Source organism: Neofelis nebulosa, chromosome 9 (genome assembly GCF_028018385.1).
Source record: "Neofelis nebulosa isolate mNeoNeb1 chromosome 9, mNeoNeb1.pri, whole genome shotgun sequence".
NCBI classification, from domain to species: Eukaryota; Metazoa; Chordata; class Mammalia; order Carnivora; family Felidae; genus Neofelis; species Neofelis nebulosa.
This window is the reverse complement of record NC_080790.1, coordinates 32,274,564-32,286,717: the sequence shown is the minus strand read 5'-3', so window position 1 is coordinate 32,286,717 and position 12,154 is coordinate 32,274,564. Positions and strand designations below refer to the sequence as shown.

Genomic DNA, 12,154 nt, shown 5'->3' with positions numbered 1-12,154 from the left:
TGATCACCTGTGTCCTTACTGAGAAAATTTTCTACAGCATGATGAAGGCAGAAATGGGTAGATGTGAGTTTAGGTAGATTTGAGGGTATGCTTGGTCTTGAAGGAGAAAGGAGATAAACATTTCTGGCTTTGTTTTCTAAGCAAATGAAGGCAATGGAAAACTGAAGATGAGAAAAAGGGAGTAGAGCGACCTGAAGGAAGAAGGGGAAGTATGGCCACCCCAATCCGGCATGATGGGGAGCATTGTATTGATGCTGAACAAAGTATGTATGTGCTCATTAACATAGCATTTTTAAGTTCCTGTTTGGAAACAAGAAGAGTAAGCTTTGGCAAAAATGATACTGTCCAGCGTTCATCACATTATTTGCCTGACTTGCTTCCTCACTGGCTGGCAAATTGGTCTCTCTCTGAATCAGCTCCACATACTACTACCCTGCTCGCTGAATTATGAAAACGGCAGCAACGTGTACCATAGCTCATAGCTGCCTGTCACGGATAAGCCTCCAGAAGTTTGCTGAAAAGCTATTTGGACAATAAAAGCAGGACTGGAAAGTCCTGACTAATAACAGAGGATCTGACAAACTGAAAGTCTCTGCCCAGGCAAGGAAACAGCCTCATTTCAACGTTTACATGCGCTTAATTTTAGTGCTCTTGAGGACTTGGAGAGGAACAGGACTTCGTACAATCAAGTGTTACTGGACAAGTAGCTTAAATATTTCCTGAGCGCCTTCTTCGGGGCCCCTTCGGGGTTCCAGAGAAGCAGCTTCTCCTGTGTCTGCACTACGACGTTGCGGCCCTGCCAGACGTTGCCCACCGACACAAGGCGGCGGGGCCACGGCTTCCCCTGCAGCAGGTGCGGCGGCGGGGGCGGGGAGACCGCTCCGGAAGTCGCCCTGCCCGCTCGCCCTGAGCGTCCGGTTGCCCGGGAGACGCCGCGGCCGTCCGCTCCGCCGTCGCCGTGCGGGTGGCTGCCTGCGCACAGCGACCCCCGCCGGGTTGGGGCCGCTCGGGGCTGCGCGAGATTACGTCGCCGCCGTCCGGGTCCGCGCCGTAAGTGGAGGCGCTAGCGGTGGGTCGGGGGCCTGCGGGCTGGCGCGAGGGGCTGATGGCGAGAGAAGTGGGGTCTGCTCGCACGCTGCCAGAGAAGGGAGAGTTCCCGAGGGCAGCGGAGCGGGCTGCCTTCCCCTCTGGGAGCCTCCGGAGGGACGGGGAGGGTGGGGGCGAGGGGCTAGAGGTGACAGGGTGCTCCCGCCAGCCTCACGCCCCACCCGCTGCGGCTCCCTAGGAGCTAGAGGGAGATGCGGTCCTGGAGTGGCGAGCGGCGGCGGGAAGGTGGCAGAGAGGCGGCGGGGGCGCACCCGCGCTTTGGGAGACCCTTGTGTGGCCGAGAGGCTGAACTGCCATTGAAGGGTCGAGACCTCTTCAGAGGCCTGGAAATAAAGAGGACTATGCCAAGCTTCCAGATATGCGTACAGATGAAATGTGGTTGTTGTTTTTTTTAAAAAACAAAATTAGTTTCTTGGGTTATATAAATTATATGGTCTTCTGGTTTCCTGGGGAGCGCTTTCAATTCATCTGTGCCATCACCAAGACAAGCTTATTAACAGGTGTGTGTACTTTCGAGGTTCTGCAATTCAGGGTTATGTTCATAAGATAGATGCAGATGGGTCTTGCATCTGACTTTCCGGGTCAGTTTTATAAAGACGAATACTGCAGGTTTGGTTGCACTGGAAACACTGCTAACAACATAGCACATGGTGAGTTGAAGTCTGCAGAATCCAGCTGGTCTGGCCTGGTCTTGAAAAGGTCTCCTTTCCCCCTAATTCCTAACGCCACCATTTACACCAGTTTCTTATAAACGTCAGGAAATGTGTCAGTATTTTTTCACCCCATTACTCTCATGTTTCTTAATTTTGTTTTTCTTCCCCCTGCGCATTCCATAGGCTTGCTTGAGCCCTCAGGACCTGCTTTGTGATACAACCATGGAAAACAATCTGCCTCCCAGTGTTTTCTCTGTTTCTGTGTACATCATTTCCTTAAGACTAAGGAAATTAAAAAGAAAACTTTCAAAGAATTTAATGATCCACTCAAGTATCGTATCCATCTTTCTGTATTTACCAGTGGGCCTAAGTGTATATATGTTTTTACCTTTATACACAGAACTTCATGAATTTAACAGAAGTTTGGTAAATTGTGAAGTCAGGAGACCCCATAGCCAAGATAGATAGATAGATAGATAGATAGATAGATAGATAGATAGATAGATAGTCACTAAGGACAGTGAAAAATATTTTCAACCAATTTCATCTATTCCCTGGCAATAGCTATATCACTGCTTAATCTTGATTTCCTGCCCAAATACTGTATTAACAACCAAAACGTGATTATTTCCTTTGCTTAAAAGACAGTGATTTCACATAATTAGCAGAAAGGTTAGAGAATAAAATTACGGAAGGACTTCAATAGGTTTAGCACCTGCCATGTGCCAGCCGATGGGCTAAGGATGCGAGTCGGATGTAATGAATAATGCGTAAAAAAGGAGTGGGGAAGTCATGAACACAGTATGTGTGCAGAGAAAGATTGGGGTTGGGGAAGGCTAAGAGAAAGGACATTTGAATTGAATTGCAAAAGTTGAGGATTTCAGGATCAGACCTTCCCAGCAGTGGCATAAGCAGAGACAGATCTGAAAATGTCTGGGGAAGAATCTGAGGAGCATTGTGGGAAAGGTCCATTGGGACCAGAGTGTAAAGGACTGTAAATATCATACTGTAATCTGAAGTTTATTCTGTGGCATTAGAGGCCATAGGACATTTCTGAGGAAAGGCAACATCTGAGGATATTGATGTTTGAGAAAGATGTCTTTGGTGTAATGGAAGTTGATATGCAGGAGAAAAGTGAGTTAAGACACTTCAGTCCCACCATATATAGGTTTTTTAAATAGCTGCATTTTGATATAATAATTTCAAACTTGAAAGAATAGTACAATGAACTCCCATACATCTATGTGATTCATTAATTATGCTCCATTTGTCTTATCATTTCCTTCCTGTCTCTCCATGTATAAATACACGTATATTAATTTTTCTGTCTGTACCTTTTGAGAGTAAGCTACAGACATCATGCCCCTTTACCCTTACTTATAGTTCAGGTATATTTCCCAAGAACTAGGCCATTTTCTTACATAACCACAGTACGGATTACATAAATCAGGAAATTCAGTACCTATTCCACAGTCAATATTTAATTTTTTGTTTTTACATTTATTTATTTTTTTTTATTTTTTTTTTAACGTTTATTTATTTTTGAGACAGAGAGAGACAGAGCATGAACGGGGGAGGGTCAGAGAGAGGGAGACACAGAATCCGAAACAGGCTCCAGGCTCTGAGCTGTCAGCACAGAGCCCGACGCGGGGCTTGAACTCACGGACTGCGAGATCATGACCTGAGCCGAAGTCGGCCGCTCAACCGACTGAGCCACCCAGGTGCCCCTTACATTTATTTATTTTTGAGAGACAGAGAGAGACAGAGCACAGAGGAGGAGGGGCAAAGAGAGAAGGAGACACAGAATCTGAAGCAGGCTCCAGGCTCTGAGCTGTCAGCACAGAGCCCAATGCAGGGCTCGAACTCACAGACTGTGAGATCACGACCTGAGCCGAAGTCGGACACCTAACCAACTGTGCCACTCAGGCGGCACCACGGCCAATATTTAGATTTCATCAATTAGCCCAAGTATAATTCTTTATAGTTATCCCATTCAAAAATTCAATTTAGCATCACACATTGCATTTCCTTTTCAATCTTTTTAGTCTCCTTCATTCTGGAACAGTTCTTTGACCTTTGCCTTTTATGACCTTAACATTTTTTTAAGAACATGGGCCAGTTATTTGTAGGATGCCAAAGTAAATTTGTCTACTGTTTCCTCGTGATCCGATTCAGGCTTTGCATTTTGGGCAGCGGTACCACTGAGGATATGCTGGGTCCTTCTCAAGGGTACATTTGCCTTTTCTAGAAATTTCATGTAAATGGAATCATATAATATGTGTGTGGGTGGGGAGTTGTCTGGCCTCTTTCACATAGCATATGTTTTCAGTTTTATTTTTTTATGCTCATCACACTATAGTATGAATCAATACTTTCCTTTTAATGCTGAACAAGTATATCATTGCATGGATTTTCATTCATTAGTTGATGGGCATTTAGATTGTTTTTAACGGGAGCTCTTATGAATAATGATACAATAAACACTTGCATACATGTCTTTGTATAGACCTATTTTTATTTTTCCTGGATAGATACCAAAGAGTGGAAGTGCTGTTTCTGTTTAACTTTTATTTTAAATTTGTGTTTAACTTTTAAGATATTACCAAACTGTTTTCCAATGGGACTGCATCATTTAGCCTTCCTACCATTAATGTGTGAGAGTTCCAGTTTCTATGCATCCTTATCAATCCTGGATATTGTCACTCTTTGTCTTTTACTTCTTCTGGTGGGTACATAGTGGTATCTCATTGTGGTTTTAATTTACATTTCCTAATGACTAATAGCATCCTTTCATGTGCTTATTAGACATTCATATATCTTCTCTGGTGAAATATCTATTCAAATCTTTTGTTCATTTCTGGGGTGACTGGCTGGCTCAGTTGGTAGAGCATACAACTCTTAATCTTGGGATCATGAGTTCAAGCCTCATGTTGGGGGTAGAGTTGACTTAAAATCTTTTGTCCATTTTTGGGGCGCCTGGGTGGCGCAGTCGGTTAAGCGTCCGACTTCAGCCAGGTCACGATCTCGCGGTCCGTGAGTTCGAGCCCCGCGTCAGGCTCTGGGCTGATGGCTCAGAGCCTGGAGCCTGTTTCCGATTCTGTGTCTCCCTCTCTCTCTGCCCCTCCCCCGTTCATGCTATGTCTCTCTCTGTCCCAAAAATAAATAAAAAACGTTGAAAAAAAAATTAAAAAAAAAAAAATCTTTTGTCCATTTTTAACTTGGGTTATCTGGCTGCCTGATGAGTTGTAAGAATGCTTTATGTATTGTGGATACAGATCCTTTTCTTTTTTTTTTTTAATATTTATTTTATTTTTGAGAGAGAGAGAGACAGAGTGTGAGCAGGCGAGGGGTAGAGACAGAGGGAGACACAGACTCTGAAGCAGGCTCCAAGCTCCAAGCTGTCAGCACAGAGCCCAACTCAGGACTCTAACTCACAAACCGTGAGATCATGACCTGAGCTGAAGTCGGACACTTGACCGACTGAGCAAACCCAGGCGCCCCATGGATACAAATCCTTTATCTAATGTTTTCTTTAGGCTCTGTCTTGTTTTTTCATTTTCTTACTGGGTCAGTTTTTTTGAAGAGCAAAAGATTTTAATTTTGATGAATTCCATTTTATCAATTTTTTTCTTTTATGTATCATGCTTCTGGTGTCGGATCTTAGAAATCTGTGCCTAACTTAAGGTCACAAAGATTTTTCTCTTAATTTTTGCTAGAAGTTGTACAGTTGTAGCTCTTACATTTTGATCTGTGATGCATTTTGAGTTAGTTCTGGTATATTGTGTGAGGTACTTAAGTTTTTTTGTTTTTGTTTTTATTTTATTACATATGTACACCAACTGTCCTAGCATCATTTGTTGAAATGATTGAAATGATTGAAAACAATCTTCTTTTTTCATTGAATTGCCATCGCATCTTTGTGAAAAGCAATTGACTGTAAATAAAAGGGTCATTTCGTGACAGTCCATTCTGTTTCACTGATACATATGTCTGTCTTTATGCCAGTACCATATTCTTTTCATTTACTCTAATTTTATGGTAAAATTTGAAGTCGGGTATTGTAAGTCTTCCAGTTTCTTTTTATTCCAGTTGCTTTGGCTGTTCTGGGTACTGTGAGTTTCCATACCAATCTTAGGTTCATTTTGTCAATTTCTATCCCCCAAAAAGAGTCTGTGGGGAATCCATTTTTGTTGTTTTTGTTGACTTGTTCTCCCCCACCCCCTCCCCCCACCGCCTTTGAGTATCAGAAACACTTTCCTTTTGCTTAACATCCCTCATAATGTTTTAATTGGAAACTGGGCATTTCAGATAATACATCAATGCTGGATTCAAGTTTTCTCCACTGAGGATTTTTTTGTGGGTTGGTTTTTGTGTTTGCAACCTGCCTGTATTCTAGAATCTACCTCCTTCCAAACGTGTGACTGTTGATGTCTGTGTTCAGTTTTTTGATTATTTTAGCCTGGCTTTCTAGGACTCACCACTGTCTGCACAGTTTGGTGGTCACCAATAATTTGAGCAGCAGTGGTACTTAAGCACCTCTAGGCATAGTCCTTCATCCTCTTCCAGTGGACCAGTGTGTGGGTTGGGCACTGCATTCAGAGTTCAGTCAGCCCTCAAATCTGCCTCAGGACCCTACTGGGTCTTCCCTCTGTATGCTTCAGAGTTTCCCAGTTAGCCAGAGATATGTGGAAAGCCAAACTACCCCTTCTGGGACTCTTCCATGATCTTCCCATAAATTTTTGGCTAGTCTGCAGCTCACTCCACCTGAAAGTACATCCTTAGGCTTACAAAGCTGTGGGGCTTTCCCCCGCTGGTTTCCTACTGAATTTTACTGACAGTCCTGTCACGAGTTTTCAGCGTGTCACGGGTGTGAGCCATATCAAGCACATTTTCCCTTGGAGTAAGGCTTCTGGTTCATGGGCAGTTCACAGTAGTTGTGGCGGTGCCCCTGCTGAGCTGGGGGGATGAGGGTAGAGGAGGAATGGCAGCAGGTCCAGGCAGAAGCCACAGACCCCCATTGTTCTTAAGTGGAATTCTAACTGATTGTGAATAAGTACTTCTCAATTTGTTTTTTACCTTTGGTTGATTTCCAGAGCCCCCACATTGGTATGGGTTGGTTCGGGCTTTCATTTTACTTTTTTGACAATTTTCCCTGGCCTTGTGTTTTTGGAAGAGAATTTACCAACCTCTTTACCCCACAGTAGTCAAAGTCTGACCCCTGGTGCTTTTTTGTGGGATTTTTAAAAAATAAACTTTCTTTATTTCTTATGCAGAAACCACTTTAATTTTTTTTTAATTTTAATGTTTATTTTATTTTTGAGAGAGAGAGAGAGAGAGAGAGAGAGAGAGAGAAAGAGAAAGCATGAGCAAGGGAGGGGCAGAGAGAGAGGGAGACACAGAATCTGAAGCAGGCTCCAGGCTCTGAGCTGTCAGCACAGAGCCCGACGCGGGGCTTGAACCCACAGACTGGGAGATCATGACAGATGCTTAACCAACAGACACTTAACTGACTGAGCCACCCAGGTGCCCCAGAAGCCACTTTAAATTCTCAATCTTTAATCAGGTAAATTTTCATAAATGGTATTTTTCTAGAAAATTATCCATTTCATCTAAGTTTTTAAATACATTTTTATAGATGCCTGCATGGGGCGCCTGAGTGGCTCAGTTGGTTGAGTGTCTGACTTCAGTTCAGGTCATGATCTCACGGTTTGTAAGTTCCAGCCCCGCGTGGGGCTCTGTGCTGACAGCTCGGAGCCAGGAGCCTGCTTTGGATTCTGTGTCTTCCTCTCTCTCTGCCCTAACCACCCTCCCTTTCTCTCTCCAAAATAAACACTTAAAAATATATAAATACATAAATAAATAAAAATATATATGCCTGCAAAGTAGACTCATGATTTTTGAAAAAAAATTGTTCTGTTTTATTACCTCTTGTTATTTCTTATTTTGTATATTCATTCTTTCTCCCTTTTTTCTTGAATAAGGTAGTTATAGGTTTGTTTAATTTTTTTAAGGAACTAGGATTTGGGTTTATTAATTAGATCTATTATTTCTGTATTCTCTATTAATTTCTGCTTCAATGTTATTGTTTCTCATGCTTTATTTTGGTTTATTTTGTGGTTCTTTTTTAGATTATTGCATTTATTTATTATTTTTACTCTTTTATCTTTTCTTCTATATTGTTTTGATCCCTGGATTTTTTCTCTCAATTTCTATATGTCAGGGTGTCTCAATCATGGCATTATGAACTTTTCAGATAGACCATTCTTCTTGTGGGGCTCTGTCCTGGGATAAATATTTAGCAGCATTCCTGGCCTCTACACACTCATAACAATCAAAAATGTCTCCAGACATTGAAAAATTCCTCTGAGGAACAAAATGATCCCCAGTTGAGAACCCCTGCTTTAAATGTATCTCATTGATTTTGATATGTAGTGTTTTCATTATTTTTTTTTTAGTTCCATTATTTCAGTTTGCATTTCCCCCTCTACCCAATAGGTATTTAACTGAAGGCTTTTTTAGTTTCTAGGTAGAAGGTCTTTTTTTTATTATATATATATATATTTTTTTAATTGGATTAATTTCTAGTTTGATTGTGATCAGAATGTTTTTATAATATTTCTAGTTTTTTAAACTTTCTGATGTGTGCTTGAGAAGAAGGTAGATTTTAGATTATCAGAGTATATAATTCAATGTATCTGTCTCCTAAAGATCTACCTTATTGGTTATATTGTTTAGGTATTCTGCATAGTTACATGCTTTTTTGTTTTGTTCTGTTTTTTGTTTTTTGTTTTCCATTGGCCTTGCCTTTTCCTCAAACTGGTGTGTTTAAGTGTCATGATTAATGTGTTTCTATACGTGTCTCCTTACATGTCCTAAATAAAGTTTCTGCTTTATAACAGTAATTGCTATGTTATTTGAGGGCTGTTATATCTTCATTGTGAATCGTGGCTTTTAGCATTAAAAACTTCCCCCCTTCTGTCGTATTTAATGCTTCCTGTAGCTTTAATTCTATTTTGTCATAAATCTCCTTTCTTTATATTTCCATTTGTCCTGAATACCTCTGTTTGTCTTTTTATTTTTAACCTTTCTGAATCACTTTGTCTTAGATGTGTCTCTTGCATATAGCTTATAGTTGAATCTAGCTTTGTGAGCCAAATTGAAATCTTTTTCATTTAATCAATGAGTTAAGCCCACACATATTTATTGATATTGATAGTCTTTACCCTGTCATATTGTTTTATATTATAATTTTTACATGTATAATGTTAGCCCTGTGTTCTTTCTCTATGTATTGTGTTTGATTTTTATTTCTTAGACTTCTTTGGGTATTTTTTTAGTGCTCTCAGTCCATTTTCTTATTTAACTTTTTATTCTCTGGTTTGTCTGTTTTTTTTTTCCAAGTGTATTTATTTATTTTGAGAGAGAGAGAGAGAACACGCACGTGTAGGAGGGGCAGAGAGAGAGAGAGAATTCCAAGCAGGCCCCACACTGTCAGCATGGAGCCCGATGCAGGGCTCAAACTCACAAACCGTGAGATCATGACCTGAGCCAAAATCAAGAGTTGGAGCTTAATCAACTGAGCCACCAAGGTGCCCCTGGTTTGCCTCTTTTTAATGGTGTATTTTACTCCCATCTATTTAGTTATCAATTTATTCTGCTTTCTTTGTTCCCTTTCCATTTTTTAAACAGATCTTTAATTGCATTACCTTCTACATTGTCAGCACTTCTAACTTTTATATATTATTCTTCCACCCTTGTCCCCATCTTTGCTCTAGTCATCAATTAAATATATTAAATGCTCACTATAAATCTCTTCTTGAAGTTTTCCCAATCACCTCTTGGCTGGGTGAAAGTTTCCTCTTGTAGATTCTTTAAGAGGGTTCATGAATATAATATTCCTGGAGGTCTTGCATATTTTAAACTGTTTATGTATGATTTTGCTACTTGAAGGACAGCTTGGTTGAGTGTAAAATCCTTGGCCTTCACTTTCTTCTCTTGAATCTCTTGAAAAGGCTGCTGTTGCACTGTGTCCTCTAGACAAGGTTGATGTCACTCTGTTTCTCTTATGGCTGCAGGCTATGAGAGTATTTGTTTTGATAGTTTTATTCAAATATGTCCGAGTTGATTGTTCTGATTTAGTTTTGCCAACTACCTGACGGGCCTTTTCTTTATTTTGACTTTGACTTTATTTTGCTGCCAGAAAAATTTCACGGATTATACTTTCAACTATTCGTTCTGTTCCACTATTTTGTTTTCTTCTTTGGAGACTCTAATTACATGTGTTGGGTCTTCTTTGCCTGTCTTCCGTTTCAACCACTTTCTCTCTAAACTCTCTTACTTTTTCTTTTCTCATTTTTAATCTCTTAATTGTTGTTCTGTCTTTTTAAAACGTCCCTTATTAAGTTTTCATTGGAATCTATTCTTTCATTGGTGTCTTGTTTTTTAGCCTTTATTTCTGAGATGATTTTGTCTTTTTCTTGTATTTTTTTTTCCCTGAGTTCAATCAACTATCTTTTTTTTTTTCTTATTTATTTATGTTTTTGTTCACTTCTGGTCTTATTTGAATTTCTGATTCCAAGTGCTTTTCATATATCCAGATGAATGTTAGAAGATATTTAAATCGGTTTGGAGTGTTGTGTTAGTTTTCTTCTGCTTCACTGTTAGGTTTTTTGGACATGATTTTCATCAGCTGAAATGTTCCATTCTCATTTCTATTTTCTTCCAATAATAGGTTTGTGTGGAGACCGCTTTCGTCTATTTGATTCCCTGGGCAAGGTTTGGCTTGTGATAGTTGACAGCAGTCCTAGGTCAAGAGAGTCCGCTCTGTCAAGGTACCAAAGTGCAGTTTCTTTAATGAGTAGCACTTTTTTTTTTTTAATTAGGGGCAGAGAGATTTGCATGTCCTTCAGTTTTGGGGTTCTCTTTTGTCTTGCAGGGGCACAAATTTACCCTCTTGCTTCTTTTACTCTTCACTCTCCAGTCTCTGACAGAGATTGGATAAGCCTCTCCCTTCCCTCTTGCCCTTCTCTTCCCCAGTAGTGTCACACTGACTGGTGCCTTCTCGACATCCGTAACTTTTAAGTCCTTTCCCTGTGGTGACTGCTCTGATCCACTGAGACACTCTCAGTATTTTTGCACTTGTGATGTATTTTCTCTTTGGGTGGGGGGGAAGGGGGGATGATTTTAAGTCTATCCCAGGCCCTTCATTTCCTCTCCTGTCTCCTTTACAGTTTTTCCAGATCCCACCGCATTTCTGTATTCGTTCTCTGCAAAGGCTTCTAGTGGGATCCTAGGAAATATCTCTTCCGGAATTTGGAGTGTACTTTTCTACTTAAGTTTTTAAATTCCTCTGTCTTTCCTATTATGTTGGAAGCATTTCATTTGTGTGCATTTTCTTATTGAGTTTATTTTTCTTTAAGAGAGAGATAGAGAGCAAGCCACATGTGGGGCCCAAACTCCCGAACTGTGTGATCATGACCTAAGCCAAAATCAAGAGTCAGATGCTTAACCAACGGAGCCACTCAGGCGCCCCGATATCTATGTGGCTTTATTGTTCTGGTTGATTTCTACAGCTTTGTGAAAGACACGTGACGAGATTAGAGTTAGACAGCCATCATTATCCTTGGCTATCTCAAAGTTCCCCACCATATACATCTTTACAAACCGTTTAGGTAGAATGTGGAGCAGGTATGTGTCTTTGGGTAGAGGTAGAGGTAGAGGATAAGAAAGAAGGCGTTTGGCTTAGAACAAACTGACTTTGAAACGATTCTATTTGTGTAGAGATAGTCATCAAACAGATAGTTGGGCTGTACCTCAGATAAGAGATACAAATTACTGCTTCTTAAAACTCTGGTAGAGTCCTAGTAAGCTGGAATTAAAGCCATAAATCCCTTTGAGGAATTTCTGTCGTGGTCTAACTCCTGCCTGCATGCTCAGACCCATCGTCCATGAGCATATAAGCCCTTTAGAAAGCAGATACCATTGAGAGGTTAACAGGTAAAGTACTATTTTTCTGGTGTTTTATTTTATCATATTCAGAAGTTTGGTTGATGTGTCTAAGAAATCTAAATATTAGTCTGAGAACTCAATCATTATTAAGCCAGTTAGGGAAAAAAAAAAAAAAAAGAAAATCATAGATCAATAGATCAAAATATCTATCTAGAGGGAAATAGGAACATAATACATAGACGAACATCATGAGTAAGCTTTCTGGCATATTCATAGTTTCTTCCAGTAACCATAGGGCTTATCGAGTAGGTTAAGTTCATAAATCCACAAAGATCTATACTGATAACTTTCTAAAGCAAATTCCTAGTTTCTACTGTTTTATCACCTGTAACTAGGCTAAAGAACAAATCTATGCATGTTTATATATAAACAGATTTAAGATAATA

The 12,154-nt window shown here is 40.3% G+C and overlaps 2 protein-coding genes across 5 annotated transcripts in view; both read left to right on the top strand.

Annotated features, from left to right (window-relative positions):
- The window catches only part of MAP4K3 (mitogen-activated protein kinase kinase kinase kinase 3), a 209,286-nt gene extending 208,947 nt beyond the window's left edge, over positions 1 to 339 (top strand). For both annotated transcript variants that reach the window (XR_009248374.1, XR_009248373.1), the window contains one exon: positions 142 to 339. The gene's annotated coding sequence lies outside the window, so the exon portion shown is untranslated. The remainder of the gene's footprint in view (positions 1 to 141) is intronic.
- Positions 340 to 450: 111 nt separating this feature from the next.
- CDKL4 (cyclin dependent kinase like 4) overlaps positions 451 to 12,154 on the top strand; it is a 54,676-nt gene continuing 42,972 nt past the window's right edge. Inside the window, exon 1 of one of the 3 annotated variants that reach the window (XM_058683129.1) lies at positions 451 to 1,050. The gene's annotated coding sequence lies outside the window, so the exon portion shown is untranslated. Of the gene's footprint in view, positions 1,070 to 1,504; positions 1,608 to 12,154 lie in introns of those variants that run through there. The other 2 variants (XM_058683130.1, XM_058683131.1) reach the window with 2 other exon arrangements.